General features: G+C 39.5%; 1 long non-coding RNA gene across 2 annotated transcripts in view; it reads right to left on the reverse strand.

Annotated features, from left to right (window-relative positions):
* Positions 1-8,654: 8,654 nt before the first annotated feature.
* The window catches only part of LOC129711443 (uncharacterized), a 31,881-nt gene continuing 26,937 nt past the window's right edge, over positions 8,655-13,598 (reverse strand). For both annotated transcript variants that reach the window (XR_008725849.1, XR_008725848.1), the window contains one exon: positions 8,655-11,833. This is a non-coding gene — a long non-coding RNA (uncharacterized LOC129711443). The remainder of the gene's footprint in view (positions 11,834-13,598) is intronic.

Here is a 13,598-nt window from a genome sequence, read left to right on the forward strand (position 1 = left end):
TTTTGCTCTTAAAATAAATCCGTGGTCCGTTGAAGAAACACCACGATAGACCAATCTGGAAGCGCAAGTTTTGCTGTACACTTCATACTGTAGAACACATCATAATACACCTTGAGTGAATTAATGGGGTTGGATTATTTTTTTTAATCTGTTGTCTAGAATTAATCGATACCCACCCTATGTACCTTATATCATATTTAAATCGTAATTCCTATTTTTTGTTTTCCTATTTGTCAACTTTTTGTGCCCGATTATTTGGCGGCCAATCAACTGCTGACTCTAAGGGGGTTGCAACCAATCACCGACCAGCTTCCCTTAAAATTCTCGTCCAATCACCAAATCGTTCTCCTCCCGTCCAATCAGCCGCTGTCTCCAAGGGCATTGGGTCAAATCACATAATGTGCTGGTCACTCGGCGGCCAATCGACGCCGTCTCCGAGGGATGTTGTGACCAATCACTGACCAGCTTCCCTTAAAATTCCAGTCCAATCAACAAATCGGTCTCCTGTCCAATCAGCCCGCTGTATCCAAGGGCATTGTGTCAAATCAAATAATGCAGTTGAATGGTAATTAGCAACTATGGTAAATGTTGGAAACCAGCAGAGGTACTGACAGTCAGGCGAGAGCAGGAGAGATTAAGACAGATTATAATCCATAGCACCTTAGTGTACAATTTCATAACATATACTAAATAACAAGGCTGACTGACCTTAGCTGGGAACCTGGGGCTCACCAAAATTGTTCCCAATTGGGCCCCGCACCTCCTAAGGCCAGCCCTGGGGAGAAGGCAAGAAAGGGGTACTGATTGTACTGATCAGCCATGATCATATTGAATGGTGGTGCTGGCTCAAAGGACCGAGTGGCCTGCTCCTGCACCTATTGCCTATGTATCTATGGAGTGTGGGGAGAACAAAATAGGTTAGAGAAGGATTAGTGTAAATGGGTGCTTGAAAGTCAGCATGGACATGCATGTTGCGAAAAGAGCATGCTGAATCTCTTTGACAGATACATGGATCTTCAAGTATATTACAATAATGCAGGCAGGCATACGTAGGATCCTCGTGGTTGTCCATAGGCACACATTTTGTTTTGGGGGAATGAGAAGATTTGAAGATTAAATTGATTAACGTTTGATTTGAAAACAAGTTCATTCAGATCGAGGAGAGGGCTGGGGCTCGAATATAAACTTGGCCATCATTCAAAGAAGAAGTGGAAAGATCATGGATCATTCTGAATGGGGAAGAGGAGTAAATGAAAAGGATGCCTATATTGGAAAAGCCTGAGAAACTGAAAACCATAAAAACGTATTAAATGAATCATTGGTGTAGTTATAAGGAGCCATAAATAAACTGGTAAGAAGCATGTAAAATTCAAACTATAGAGTGCAAGAAATGAACTATTCTTAGAAGCAGCACCTAATTGCATTCCCTTGACATGCAATGACAATACAGCGTTAGATAGATTATTGATTAGTACAGATGTCAGAGGTTATGGGGAAAAGGCAGGAGAATGGGGTTAGGAAAGAGAGAACAGCCATTATTGAATGGCGGAGTAGCCTTGATGGGCCAAATGGCCCAATTCTACTCCAATTCCTGATGAATACTATTGAATGAAACTAGGTGGACCCATCACATTGTGGGTGGTTCCTTCTTCTGTAAAATTAAATACATAATGTTCCCTGGATAAACGGTATAAACAATTAACATTACCAATTCAAAGAACATATAGGGCACTGATCAAAGACCTGACTGTATTATGTCGGTGTTGGGGTCTCACCTGGAGACCCCATGATCTGGTAGACAGGACTAAATAAAATTGCTTTTGAGGAACTGTCTTATATTTGTGTTCTTAAAAGTTCTATCTATATTTTAATATTCATCAGATAATCAATGATTTGCTACAAACATATGATTCACAATATTTAAGTTTATTTCATATGTTTTCATGTTGTCTCTTCTATTTTGAAGCTTGGAGATGATTATCTACGGAGGATTCTTTGCTTCTTTGAACTTCAAATGTTAGCTGAGCTATTCTTACATGCGTCTCAAGTGTACTTTCTCAAATGGCGACAGCATTCTCTTAACCAATAAATCATCTCAGCACTTCCTTATACATGCAGCCCTGTACTGACACTTGCCAGGGCAATCACATGGCATTTCTGTTTGACGGTCATTATGTACATGGATCTATGACCTAGAGGATGAGCCCTTTTTTTGTTACTGGTCTATATTCAGATGTATGCCTGTGTGATTTGAGATCAGCCTGTCATACAGCCAGCATCACAGTGGATTAAAGGGGAAAAAAGAAACAACTAGAAAAATGAAACACACTGACATACCTTAATGCTACCAAACAGGTTCAAAGGATTGAGTGAGGCTTATCAACTGCAATCTTCTTAGATATGTTGCATTACCCAACACCAATGCAAATGAAGGGGCAGATTTTCCATTCCATCCTTTTGATGAGGCATCTCAATCATCTTTTATGTTTATTATAAAGTGTAATTATTGGCACATCTTCAGAAATTTTATTTGAATGTTAGGATTTTCCATTGTTATGTGATGATCATTGTTTATGGATACATGGATTGGACAGGTTTACATGGATAGGACAGGTTTGGAGGGATATGGACCAAGTGCAGACAAGTGGGACTCGTGTAGCTGACACATTGTTGACCAGTGTAGGCAAGTTGGGCCGAATGGCCTGTTTCCACACTGTATCACTCTATGGTTATGACTATGACTATTAGCATTATCAAATCAATGTGCAATCTGTATGAAGCAGGGGTGGAGGAGGTGTGAAATTGGTCTTGAATGCTGGAACAATGTTGACAATAATTAAGCAGCATCTTGTTTTACAAGCCAACTGATTCTGTTTTCCTGCGACATGCTCTGAGTTGTCGCTTACCACCAGTTCCACACACTGCAAGTAGCTGGACACTCTGGTCACAAATTGACAGATTCAGCAAGGAAACAGGCTTTTTCGGACAACCAATTCCATGCCAACCAATGATCACCGATTCACACTGTTTTTTTTAGTGTTTTAGTTTTAAGTTTAGAGATACAGCATGGAAATGGGTCTTTCAGCCCACCAAGTCCACGCAAACCTCATTCAACCATCCACTAGTTCTATCCTACAGACTGGGGGCAATTTACAGAACCCAATTAACCTACAAATCTGCAAGCCTTTTGTAATATGGGAGGGAAGCGGAGCACACTGAGAAATCTCACGTGGTCACAGGGAGCACCCCATGCAGACAATAACTGCAGTCAGGATTGAACCCAGGTATCTGGCACTGTAAGGTAGCAACTCCACCGCTGCACCACTGTGCCGCCCTCGTCGTGCAATTCTGCTGCTTCGTTATTCTACTTTGGCATCCACTCCCTAAGCACTCATGTAATTTACAGAGGCTATCTACAACCTCGCACGTCTTTGGGATGTGGGAGGAAATCTGGAGGAAGCCCATGTGGTCACAGGAAGAACGTGCAAATTCCACACAATTAGCACCCAAGGTTAGGATCGAACCAGCATCTGGCAACATGAGGCACAGATCTGCGAGCAACGCCACTATGCTGGCTTTATGTTTAGATAACAAGTTTATTAATATAAGATGAAGATTAATAAATATTTCAGATAAACATATTGTGGGCTGTGAAATAAAGGTAGATAACTGGTTTTGAATGTGGATCGGAAATATTCTAAAGAATGGTGGAGACAGCTCAAGGGCATTTGCGTTTATGTAAGATTGTGTTTTCCTGAAATGTGATACCAAGATATACCATCTAATAATAAAAAAAAATGTTTTATTCAACAATGAAGCTCACTTAACTAAATTTAGACAAGATTGCAACGTGAGTGTTTCAATCATCGGCTTTCCACAGGCTAGAGTGGAGAGTTCACAATTCTAATTGGTATACTTCATTTGATTCTGAAAATATACAGATGCAAATGCTCATGGAGGACAGTTTTCAGAACATGCATTATGGCCACCATGTTAAATGGTCTTCCAGCGACAGCACACATGAAAACTGTCTCGTTGGCAGATTGCTCTAGGGACATTGTGAACTGCATTAGAATATAAGTCAACACCTTTGCAAACTAAAAGATAATAAGAGGAAACATACCTTTAAACTATCCAAATAAAATCTTTAATGTCACCAATCTTGGTTTATTTTTATGTGTATGGAAGATACTGACATATCCATTCTAATAAAAATAGGCAATAACAAATATTTTTAATGTTGAAATTCAAAAATGTATTCAAGTTTCAATCTTGAATCAACACCAAATAATTTTCATCCCAACATTCCATTATGATACTTAAATGTATATATTTGGTTAAATTAAAGTTCTAATCTCTGGTAATATAAGAAATCTCAGGGCCTGAAACTAGCAAGCTGTGTCTATTCCTAAATTCACAATGTCTATCAAGTGATGGACATGATAAACTCAGAATAATTAATTTCTGGTATTAGAAAGCTCTCATAGATCTGATTTTTTTAAACTAATTTGAAGACTGTGAATATATCTTGCACAATAAATGTAAGTGGTATTAGAAGTGCATTATCATTAAGCTTTCAGAGCTGATCGATAAGCATGAATTTTGCTGAGATGACAATCAGTATCTGTTACTATATTGCTGATCGGTTAAGAAACTTCCTAATTACAAAACAAAAATAATATATGTAACAAGTAGGAAGTACAATATGACTGTGTAGTTCAAATGAAATGCAATTAAATTAGATGTCTATTTCAGAGATAATTTATTGACCATGGTTTCAATCAATAAATTAGAATTAGTTGGTGATTTAATTTTACTTTTGCATTATAATATATTAATTTTATTGTGGGAAAGAAATTTCAGCAGGATACTTGACCATGACAACATCCAAATGATAATTCTGACATAGGGATACACTTAGTTGTACTTGAATGAATAGTAAACTAGTTAGCAGTGACACATCAAAGAGACAGCATGCCACATGTTTTATAGTTGCACCTGGATTTTCATAGATTCAGTAATTAACCCTCGACCACCATTTGACAACTCCAGTCTTGTCCCCATTCCATCAGCTAAAGCATAGCATATTTTAACAGCAGTCTCAGCAAGCATGTTGGTACCTGATCTCTTTTGTACAAATTAATAAAATAATGATGTGCAGAAAAAGAAAAGGTGGCTCATGAAGCCTGCCCTTCATTGCTTGATGACCAAAGCACCATAATTAAACATTTGCATGCAGCACGATATTGGCAACATTCAGGAGAGAACAAAAAATAGACAAATAACATTTTCATCATATGCTTCAGACAATGCTTGACTATAACATGAAAGACTCTGACTTAAAACCCCCAACCTGTAAAGACACACAAAAGGAAAACATATCCACTTCCACGATTTGCTTCCATTGAGTACCATGGAATTGAATTTTAGAAGCAGGTTAAAACACGTTGAAGCCATTTTGTCATATGTTTAGTGCTACTGTTCTGAAGACAACTTTTTGCATGAAATTTGCTGTTAAAATGAAGGAAATAAACCTAATTTCAGTACTTGGGTATTTAACCATGTATCTTTCTCACGGAATGGTTGCCCACTACTCATTGTCCTTCATGAACAGCTTGGGCCGAATTCATTTCCTCTTCCAGTTCATTCAGAAAATTGTTAGCACAACTCTAACCTACAAACATTTTGAGAGATTCAAGATTTATCTCTAAATGTCTGCAGAGAAATGCAAAATATTGTTGTAGGACACAGCATGTTGAACTTCTGTTAACGTGTCATTTTTTCCTTGAAATGAAGAATATTGAACCCTAATAATAGAAATATTCTAACTACTCATTTATTTCTTAGATTTCTGTTCATGAATTCATACATTTATCAGTGCAATTCAGATTGCCAGTTTGTGACTTTGGAAATTAGTCACAATAACTATGTTTTTCATGCCTTAGTAATTGTTGTCTTATCCCTGCTTATATAATACCCCAAAACAATTTATCCCATTAAAATTGTTTTATATAAATGTAAGTTATTGTCAACTCCACCTTATTTTGAAAGCTATAATGACATTCATGAATGTGCCATTTTATCAATGCAATTGAAAGTTCAAGTTGAAATAGTTACTAAAAAGCCTGATTCAGTTGCATTGTTTGACAATGATTCATATTTCATTATTATAACACATGCTTTGAATTCCATTCACTGTAAATTAAAAAGCATTATGCTTACAGCAGTTTTTGACAGTTAAAAAAATCTTTTTCATTAAGTTTGATTTCAAGATTTAATTTCACCAATTGAAGTTTGTTCCCGTGTATAAATTTAAAGTTTGTAGTCAGCCTTTGACATTTTGAGCTCAGCTGGTCCAGAATGTGGATTTCATATATCTTTTTTTCTGAGGGAACAGAGGAAAAAGTGAAGAAGCATCAAAACTGCCCAAACAACTTTGAGACTTTACCAAGAAGCATATAATTGCTGTTTAAGTCAAATATGTGGTCTGACTAACAATTCGATCAACACGTCAAGAATTTGCTGAAGAGGATTGTCAGGAAACAAAATGCACAGAGGTAAACATTTGATTGTGATAGAGATAAAACACATTGTTGAGGAAAAGTGAGACAGTTTAAAAAGGACACACAACCAATAAGACCAATAATGCAGCTGCTGTTATGGATTTATTATTGCAATTTCAGCAGCTCTTCAACAAGCTTCAAATGGTACTCTGGGAAAAGAGTAACACAAAAACTGTAATAACACTGGGGCTATAATGAGATTCCACTGTTGTTATCCAGTTGTCAGGCTGGGCTTGGGATTACACTATAAGCAATACTTGAATTGTAGCTTTACTGTAACTGATGTTGCTTAAGCAGCCTGATTTCCTGCTGGCCCAGTTGTTTTTTGTCCTTAGCTGTGGGAGGTGTTGCTATAGTGACATTATAATTTGTCATGGTCGATGCTGCCAGTGGCACAGATACTGACAGATAGGAATTAATTTACTAACAAGTAATTATGTAGCAGAGAGATGACTGCCACACAGAGAGATTACACTCTGACACATATAATGCTTTGAAGAGAATGGCAGTAATATCAATGCAAGCCAGAGCAAGTATGCACTTACTGTATAGTGTTGGACACAAGCTAATACATAGACCTGCTTAGTTACCTCAGTGACATCCCTGTTCTGGACAGCAGAAATAGCTGTCCTGGCCTGTACAATCAAGAATAATTAGGCCTGTCATCCTTTCGCTCTGATTTCTCTCCTCGACTGGTAAAACAAAATGCAAATATTTTGCTTTCATTGTCACATTCACCTTGACATGGATACTGACTGGGTGCGCATCTCCATCAGATGAGTGGAATTTGCATTGTTCATTCTAATAAATTTGCTTCGCCTGTACCTCATGGCAGGACCCATCAGATAAAGTCTCCAGGAGTGTCATCAATCACTGTTGCTGACAGACGGCGTTGCCTTCGTTTGTTACATATGAGAACATGCTTAATTATTTGTACTGTAATTAGTTCGGAGAATGTCAGGAAATGTCAACCCTCTGTTCAGGCTGGAAGGGCTCTACTTGAAAGCCAGAATGACTGAAGTGTCATTAATGTAGTGTAACAAGACGAGGATCAGCTGGGGAAAAGTGAAAGGTCCCTAGAATGTAATCATGGCAAGTTAAGGAAAACTGCAAATAAGTGCCAGTAACAAGCTGGGCTTTCCATTAGGAAGCAGCTGCATTTTTCAAAACTGCTTCTGTTTGTATAACAGGATGATTGGAGAAACTGAGAGAATGGATCATTGCAACTTGAAATAAACCATCTATAGGCCGTCATTCTTGTGCTGCCTCACACTATTTCCCTACTGCATTTCACCGGACTTATTAGATTTTTATTCCTTTAACATAAAAAAAAATCATTATTATGATGGTGGTGCTTTGAATAAGAAAGGCTTTTGCATATCAATGTCTGCTCTGATGCTTTATTGAACTATTAAGTAAATTTAATTTGTTGATTTTTGGATAGAGGGATTTAGACACTGAGGCGATTGACTGGAAGATAGATAAAAAAGCTGTTAGAGAATTATGTCAATAAATTCAACATATCCTTTTAACTCTGCAACTGGAGGTAGTCACTGTGAATCTTGCTGCTCTTCAGCCTCCAAAGTAAAGATCAAAATCATAATTCCCCCACCCCACCCACATTTATCACCATTATTTCTTGAAGACACTACTGCTGCAAGCTAGAGCATCGTTAATTATCAAGGTGGTCAAACTTCACTTGGAAATCGAGGTCAAGAGATAGCTAGTAGTTTGGAGTTAATGGATTTATTTTCCTTATTCAGGTTTCGACATGGCCACCAGTTTTACTTTACATTTCATTTTCAAACATGTGACATTTAATTATGGTCAGTTAGCTCATCAAGGATGCAATTATTCCATAGGACATTTAATAGAGCAATCACTGGAAGGCACCTTTACTTGCTTTTGTTTAGTGTGCAAGGCTATTAATGCTCTGGTCTGATTAAATGCTAAATTAAAGGGTATGAATTGATGGATTGAATTAAAAGATATAGTAGGAAAACAGGCCCTTCAGTCCATGTGTCCATGGTGACCATCAATCACTCATGCACACTCGTTCTGTATTATTCCATTTATGCATCCACTCCCTAAACTAGTCAATTTACAGAGGCCAATTAACATAAACCTGCACATCTTTGGGACATGGGAGGATATAGGAGCATCCGGAAGAAACTCAAAGGGGAAATGTGCAAACCTCATGCAGACTGCACGCAAGGTCGGAATCGAACCCGAGTTTCTGCCACTGTAAGGCAGCAGCTCTACCAGCTACGCCATTGTGACTGCTTTGAGGAAATGGTGACAGGTGAATAAAAATGGGTCAGGCTAATCACAAATCAGAGGCATATTAATCTTCAACTTCTGAGTTAATCTCCTTTTCAGTTAAAATAAGATGTATTTGGCCGTGTGAAAGTACCTGTATATATGAGCAAGAACTATTAGTACAAAAGATAGACACAAAATGCTGGAGTAATTTAGAGGGCCAGGCAGCATCTCTGGAGAAAAGGAATAGGTGACGTTTTGGGACGAGACCCTTTTTCAGAAATGGTACAAAGAACCACAAATATGATGGTTCATTTCATACCTCTAGTTTCCCTCTCCCCTGACTCTCAGTCTGAACAAGGGTTCTGTTCCGAAACGTCACCTACTCCTTTTCTCCAGGGATGTTGCCTGACCCGCTGAGTTACTCTAGCATTTTGTGTCTACCTTTAGTATAAACCAGCATCTGCAGTTCCTTCCTGCACATTTTGAGTATTAGTGCAGGCTGGCTGGGACCAAACAATAATAACAATGAGAGTGTGGCACATGAAAACATGGAGAATATCAATTCATTTGAAGATTTCTTTGATGCAGCCTCCAGCACGGGTTTGCCGAGCATGGGAAACTCGTCAATGTTAAGGGGGCGAGTTTCAAGTGCCCTTCTTGGGGGTCTTTAAAGTTCAGATATTCCAATTGCAGTAGAGGCTCAGTGCTTACAAATATGTTGCCAGTTCCCTCTGGCAAATATTTCACAGTCTGTTGTTGTCAGCTCAGATGACTTTGTTGAGCCTTTTAGGGTTTTTGTTTTGGCAGTTGCAAGATGTGAGTGCCATGCATTTTTCAGCACTACTTCAGACAAGGAAGACAACTGGCATCTGTAGCAGTGACGATATGCTGTTGTGAGATCAGCAGGTGCCTAGAAGATAGGTGCGCCAGAGAGAAGCACGCAAGGAAGAGATACATATATTTGGTGCACAGAAGAGTAATGAGTTCATAAAAGGGTGGGGAACCATTAAGAAAACACACACACATGCGAGATCCGCACAGGAGGAAGATATCCAGTGACATGTGTCCAGCAGAGTGAAGCAAGAGGTGCTGAACAGCAGATAGGAGGCAAATAGAGGGACAAAGTTCAATAAGATACTACCCATATAAAAGTGTGCATAGATGTAGGTGCAACATATTTCATTGTTTGGAAGAATGCTTCCATTGCTTGCTGAGATTTTCATTTCAGCTGTCTGTGCATCATGGCAGCCTCAGAGAAAAAGCCTGTTCAACTGGTCGGGTTGAATTAACAATGGCAGTAAAAGCTACTGCAACCATCCAGTATTTTCTATTTTTAGCAAACTTCCAGGTATTTATTCCTGCTCACCACAACCCTGTTTTATCTTGATGAGAATACAATTATTTTATGTTGTGTTAATAGAGTTTCAAAAACTAAAAATAAACCTGCTAGAAATGGTTCCGAACACGATTCTCATGAGTAATCCCCTCTCATCCCCATTCAACATCTAATATACTGTCTCATAATGTTTGAGTCTTCCCTACTCTGGGGCTGGTTATACAATATTTGGTGAGAATGTCAAAGTTATCAAATCCAGAGACCGAGAGCATTTCTGTCATAGTCATAGATCTACATAGCACGGGAACAAGTTCTGCACTTCCTTCGTCCATGTCAATTAATTTGGGATATCAGACTGACATGTCCACGTCTTTTAAAAGTTGTGATTCTATCTGCTTCTATTGTATTCTGAGAAGAAATCTGAGCAGTTTTTCTGGTGAAAGCACATTTTGTCGCATGCAGCAGTGTTAATGAAGGGAATAGAAACCAATTATATTGGTTCATGTGTATGTATATCGGGATTACACATTGTTGTCACAAGAATATTCTTTCTTTCCACCCACCCCATTTGTGATTTGCCCTTTTTTTGCATGCAGGCTAGTTTGTGCCAAGTTTGTTTGGGATGATGAGTAAGAGAGCAGGCAAAACCATCTGAAGAAGGGTCCCGACAAGAAATGTTGCCTATCCATGTCCTCCAGAATGTTGTCTGGTCTGATGAGTTACTCCAGTACATTGTGTTTTACTGATGATTCCACCAAATGCAGTTCCTTGTGCCTCCTTCAGTCAAAAGCTTTGCAGATTAAAAACACACCTGCATGATCTGGTGGTGCCTTAATTGATGCTGCCTCAAAGCACCAGAGGCCCGGGTTCGATCCTCACCTCCAGTGTTGTTTGTGTGAAGTTTGATCATTCTCCCTTTGTCTGCATAGGTATCCTCTTGGTGTCCGGGTTTCCTCAAAGATCCCAAAGACATGCATGCTTGTAGATTAATTGACTGCTGTCAAATTGCCCTTAGTGTGAAGGGAGTGGGTGAGAAACTGGGATAACATAGATCTAATGTGTGAGTGGCTGATCGATGGTACCTGTGGACTCAATGGGCCAAAGGATTTGTTTCCATGCTGTAGCTCCAAACTAAACTAATTGAAATGTGCATGCAGTTGATGATATCTTGTATTAATGGAAAGACAGATAAAAATAAGTACTTTCTGACTGAATGTATTTCAGAAAAAATTACATTATTGTCAGTACTAACAAGGAAGAAATAGATTTAAGGGTGCTGATTCTCACTGATAAAATATTTGCAGGAAAGTCTTAGACAAGTAAGTCAAATTGAGTTTATTATTATTTCCACAAATATAGTGAGCTACAATACCATGAAAATCTTGCATGCAGCAGTATCGCAGACACACAGACACAAACAACAAACAAAGCCATACATTATGCAAAATTATACATATGTTCCACAAAACAGTGAAAAGTGCAAGACTGCAAAAAAAACAAGACAACGCAATTAGAAAACGAGTGCAGGATAGGTGGTTATAGCAATAGATGGTCCATAGTGTTCCATTACCAAGGTAGGGCTCAGCATGTTGGCTCAAGAGCAAGATGGTTGCAGAAAAATAGCTGTTCTTGAACCTGGTGGCGTGGGACTTCAGGCTTCTATACTTCCTGCCTGATGATAGAAATGAGAAAAGGACACGACTGGATGGTGGGATGATAGATACCAGCTACCTGACAGTGGGGTGGCCTGTCCCCATTTTGGACATGGTCTTATACTACCCAGTGTTTACCGCATAATCTAATCTAATCTAATCTAAGTGATGACAGCAAGCAAGCCCTGCCACAGCAGCTGTGCGGGTTTGTCTGTGACTCCAGCTTACCTGAGTAGTTTATTTGGCTCACGGTAGCCTTCAGGAGGTGATAGTCATAGAGTCATACAGCATGAAAAAAAGCCCTTCAACCCAACTCGTACACGCCGACCAAGAGCCTCACCTAAGCTAGTCCCATTTGCCTGCATATCACTGTGGCCCATATCACTGAACCTTTCCTATGCATGTACCCATCCAAGTGTCTTTCAAATGTTGTTATAATACCTCCCTCAACCACCACCTCTGGCAGTTCATTGCACATGCCCACCACCGCCTGAATGAAAATGTTGCCCCTCAGGTTCCCATCTTTCCCCTCTCACCATAAGCCTGAGTTCTCCAGTTCTTGATTCCTCTACTCTGGGTAAAAGACTATTCACCCTATCTAGTCCACTCATGATTATGTTCACCTCTAAGACCACCCTTTAACCTCCTACACCCCCAAGAATAATTTGCCCAATCTCACCCCATAGCTCAGACCCTCAAGTCCAGGCCATATCCTCGTATATCTTCGATGTACTTTTTTCAGTTTAATGACATTCTTCCTATGACAAGGTGACCAAAACTCAACATAATATTCCAAATGCGGCCTCACAAATGTATTGTACAACTGTAACATAAGATCCCTACTTCTATATAAAATACCCTGACCGATGAAGGCAAATAACCCAAAAGTCTTATTTACCACCCTAGCTACTTGTGATCAGTGGTGGACTGGCCAGGGTGTCAGCTTGCCCGATGGCAAGTGGGCCCCTGATGAAGTGGGCCCCCTATATCAAGTGGGCCCCTGATGAAGTGGGCCTCCTTTGTCTCCTGGCAACCAATATTTTTAGACCCAGTCCGCCACTGCTTGTGATGCCATTTAGAGGGAACTCTACACCTGTACTCTCAAATCCTTGTTCCCTGCTCTACAACACTCCCTAGGGCTCTACCATTCACTGTGAAATTTGGATTTCTTGTATGCCTCTAGATTGTCAGTCCTCTACCTCTCAGTCTTAGCAGATCACAAGTGGGCTACAAATTACTGCCTTCATGATAGAAGAACTACTGCCCTCCTGAAATGTGACAAGGAATCCTATCTAATTATATACACTATGTACTGCAACTATCAATTTAATCCAGAATAGATTGTGAATTTGCTCACTTCACAAAATTAGATCAAGCATGTCTGTGCGCTATTCCTGTTGCTGCTCATTTTCCCAGTGCCAGACGTACAGTTAATTACATGTTATTCATGCAACATCAGTTTCTTCCCTTTCTAAAGTAAGATGGAACTCAAAGGTGTAACATGTGACCACTAGAGCACATTCTCATTTCAATTGTGAGTGCAACATGCTATATGGTTGTTATTTTGTGACATTTCTGTTGTCATTGGGACCCCTACCCCCCAACCCCCCCCCCCCTCTCACACACACACACACACACACCCACCACACCCCCCCACCACCACACACACTCACACACACACACACACACACACACACACACACACACACACACACACACACACACACACACACACACACACACACACACACACACACACACACACACACACACACACACATCTTA

Source organism: Leucoraja erinacea, chromosome 2, assembly GCF_028641065.1.
Source record: "Leucoraja erinacea ecotype New England chromosome 2, Leri_hhj_1, whole genome shotgun sequence".
NCBI lineage: Eukaryota > Metazoa > Chordata > Chondrichthyes > Rajiformes > Rajidae > Leucoraja > Leucoraja erinaceus.